The following is a 3,886-nucleotide window of genomic DNA, read 5'->3' as shown; positions in this document are numbered from 1 at the left end:
ACCTGAAGGGCTTGAAGTACTTTTCGGCAGCTTTCTGGTCGGCTGATACTGTCTCTCCATAATTTATTTTAAACCATTTCAGGAAACGATCCAATCATCCCTTGCTGGTTTAAAAATCTTGGGGCTCCGGTGCTGTCATTGGTCTTGGTTGCAGTTCTTTGGTGCCTTCTGTTCTGTTTCCTCTGTCAAAGTGCTGGTATAATTTCCTCTCTTTCTCATGGATGATGTTACCGCTCAAGGGGATGTTTTTCTTCTTGCAGTTGCTGATCCACAATGCCAAGGCAGATTCCATCCTGACAAAGTGCTTATTTCTCACTATCGTTATCTTTTTGGCACTTTCACAGAAACTTACTGCTGTGGTAGTCCTGACCACCACCTCGTTCTTCTTTATGTCACATATGGTGCTTTCATTGACAACATAATAGCAACTTACTGCAGCATAACTTTTACCTTCCCAGAATATATCCAGCGGTTGTGCTTTCTCATGGAACATCATAACCTTTTTCTGGCACTTAGGTTCACTGCCAGAAACCTTAGTTGTAGGGCGTTTGGGCAGCACCTTTGGGCTTTAATAACACACTGCGAAAAACACAGCACTTAACAAAATACTGGAGATACCTACTGGATGCAGTCCCACCCACCAAAAAAAAAAAAACCTACAAAAAAATCTTCATTGCATCTAATATGCACATACCACCAATGGGAGATTGAGGAGAGATTAAAAGTACTCATGATTTTGAAAAATTTAGTTTGTATTACCTCTAGATACAGTAATCTATACTATGATAATAAGAGAGAGAGAGAGGGGGGGGACCAGCAAGTAACCTAATTTCAATAAGGTTATATTGACTCACAACCTTAAAAATTATCCTGTTGAAATAAACATTGTGTATGATCAAATACAGTGATGATTTTTAAAAAAAGCACTGGTAATTTGCTATACCAATTAGCAAGCTTTGATTGAAAGCAAGAAATAGAGATACAAGAAAAAAAAATCAAGTGACATGATGTGTGGCTATTCAAATCAGAGGGACATTCAGTTGCGAAGGGACGTCCAGTAAACCAGCAAATGCAGTGGAAAAGTATATATTGCCACGAAAAATGCCATAATAAATCACGGATGGTATTTATGATTCCATGAACAATTACTAGTTCCACGAATAATCGGGACGCAAATGTTGAACTGCGAATAAGTGGGGGTACACTGTATATAATATATACTACACTTTTAGATACATCTTGCATTATAGAACATACCTTTCATCAGCATAGTTGTTAACTGGAGACCACAGTTTGAGCACCTTCGAACAGAAAGATGCATATAGCTACTATGTATAAGAGATTAAGAGATAGTTCAAGGGCAGAGGTGGTGTATAGCATCTAAACCATTTCTTCACAATCTCAGTGTCATGGACCTTAGTTTATCCCTCATTCCTAAAACCTATTTCCATCATTGTTAACAAGGAATAAAGAATGGTGTTGTCTGCATAAGAATGACTTTGTTTAAGGTGACATCATATTGATCATTAATGAATGGGAGGAAAAGTGTGTGAGTGTGCCTCAGGGTACATGAGTTGATGGTGTGTAGCTTGCTGTGATGTAACCCAAAAGATGAAAGTCAAGACAAAGCCGATAGGTAAGCAGTTTAGGAAGGATGTCATCTGTTTATCAGCAACAAGAACTTTTAGTTATTTTCATTCAATCTCCTTTAATCATTCTTCTTAATGTATCTGCTGCCTCTACTTTGCCCTGAACTGAACAAATTGCAGTTGTCATTGGATGTTAGACCTTCTCTAAAATTTGGTTTCTATCTTAACATTAACTTGGCATTGTTTAAGGACAAGTAGAGCATTTTTATATTGTGTATATAAATGTGCTTAAAATTTATTACATACAAAGTAATGTGTACAAACTAAGTAAAGGAGAACTCAAAATATTTTATAACTTATATGTAGTAGTCAGCAATCAGTCATTGGAAAATTTAACTATAAATGATGATGATGATGATGCTACATTAGAAAAAATTCCAAAATGTGGTAGACTAGATGGTCATAATCAGAATGCCTTCTGCTCAATCAAGGATGACCTAGGGCAAAACAATGACTGTAGAAAGTATGGGATATCCATCAACTGATAACTAAGAATTATTTGAGTTTTAACATAATCAGCAAGCATATATTGTCATAATTGGAAAAGCTTGTGATTGTGAATCTTCTTGTTTAGAGTCGACCTGTTTGTAACACAACTACAGAGAAGTAGGCAGAGTTATAAAATAGCTGTCTCTTGAAGTCCCAAACATAAATGGGAAAAGAAAAGAGTAGGGAAGTAGAGAGCAAAAATGGGATCTTTAGGGTTTGACGGCCAACATTTTTTTATGTAGTGTTTTTGGTACTGAAACACTTTCAAACTTCGTATACTTGTATATTTTGCAGTATAGAACAGATAAAAATTTTTGTATCCGAAGTTATTTCACGTTAAAAATTGTCTTATTTCGATAATTTCAACTAATCACTGACGTCTATTCAGTTGAATACAGTTAGTGCTGTGACGGTGTATATGGTATTAATCCCCGTTAGTTCTGACATTTCCGATTAACTAGACTGTTCGTAGACAAAGTGGAAAAAGTCATCAAAATACTTGAATATTGCCTGCACTTGTTATTGGAGCTGGCAGAATTATTAATGCACCTCCACCAAGTGCTTCATTTCCTAGAAACAGCAGCAAAATCTTCTTCAAATCAAACTCTAGTTTAGGGTTAAGGTTCGGATTTCAGAGTTAGGGTTGGGGTTAGGGTTGGGGTTAGGGTTAGGGTTGGAGTTAGGGTTGGTGTTAGGGTTATGAGTTATAGGGTTAGAGTTATATAAACAATATATGCGTATAAATTACGATTAAACCGGATGAAATATGTCACAGGGAATAACATTTTTATGATGGGCCAAAAATTATTGTTTACGAAAGAGCACTGACTGTATTCAGCTGAACAGACGTCAGTAATTGGTTGAAATTACAGAAATATGACAACTTTAACATGAAATAACTTGCGACGTACAATTTTTTGTTAAGAAGGCTAAGAGAAAAAGTTGTTTTATATGACACATTCTACCAGTGTCCCAAGTTTGAAAGTGTTTCGTTAAGAAAACAAGTGTTGCCCGTCAAACCATAAAGATCCCAAAAATGTAAAAACTTGAAATTTTGAACAAACTTTTGGAACATATTTCAAATATTTGTTCTTGTAAAACAATTTATAACCATCTACATGAAAAAGCAACAAAATCCCCGTCAAATCATATTTTGTGGTTTTAAGAGTGAAGTATTCATTGGTTAACGGAGTCCTAGATACTCTATGTCTCGAGGTAGTCTCTCAAGCTGATCTGTCAAGAGTTTTACACATTGCAGAGCAGCACACGTCAGATGGGCAGGCCACCTTGTTTCAATGCCTGACATGTAACTCACCAAGAGACTGCTTTGCAGTGAACTGGCAGAAGGCAAATACACACAGGGTAGACAGAAAAAGTGCATCAAGAACATACTCAAAGCCTCACCAGAATAGAACAGGACTGCAGGGGCACAACAAAAAAAACACAAACTACAGAATTCCCCCTCCATTTCCCCCACCCCGCTATTTTTTTTGGACGTATGCATTTAAAAACGATTGGAGAAGCCTTTTTATAATAGAAAAAATTTTCTAAAATGTTTTCCAATGATTGATTTAAGTGAGATTTAGCTGTTGTTTCTAGCACATGCCACGACCACCTGATACCTTCTTTCCACTCGCCGCCGGCACCAAGTGAGTTCATGAGTGTGTGTAAAAAAACAAAACATATTTACTAACAGAAAAGGAAGCTATTAAAAAAGAAGTGTTGAGAATTTCATTCCCCCCCCCCCC

This window comes from Octopus bimaculoides, chromosome 14 (genome assembly GCF_001194135.2).
Source record: "Octopus bimaculoides isolate UCB-OBI-ISO-001 chromosome 14, ASM119413v2, whole genome shotgun sequence".
In the NCBI taxonomy this organism is placed as follows: Eukaryota; Metazoa; Mollusca; class Cephalopoda; order Octopoda; family Octopodidae; genus Octopus; species Octopus bimaculoides.
This window is presented reverse-complemented; position numbering follows the sequence as displayed.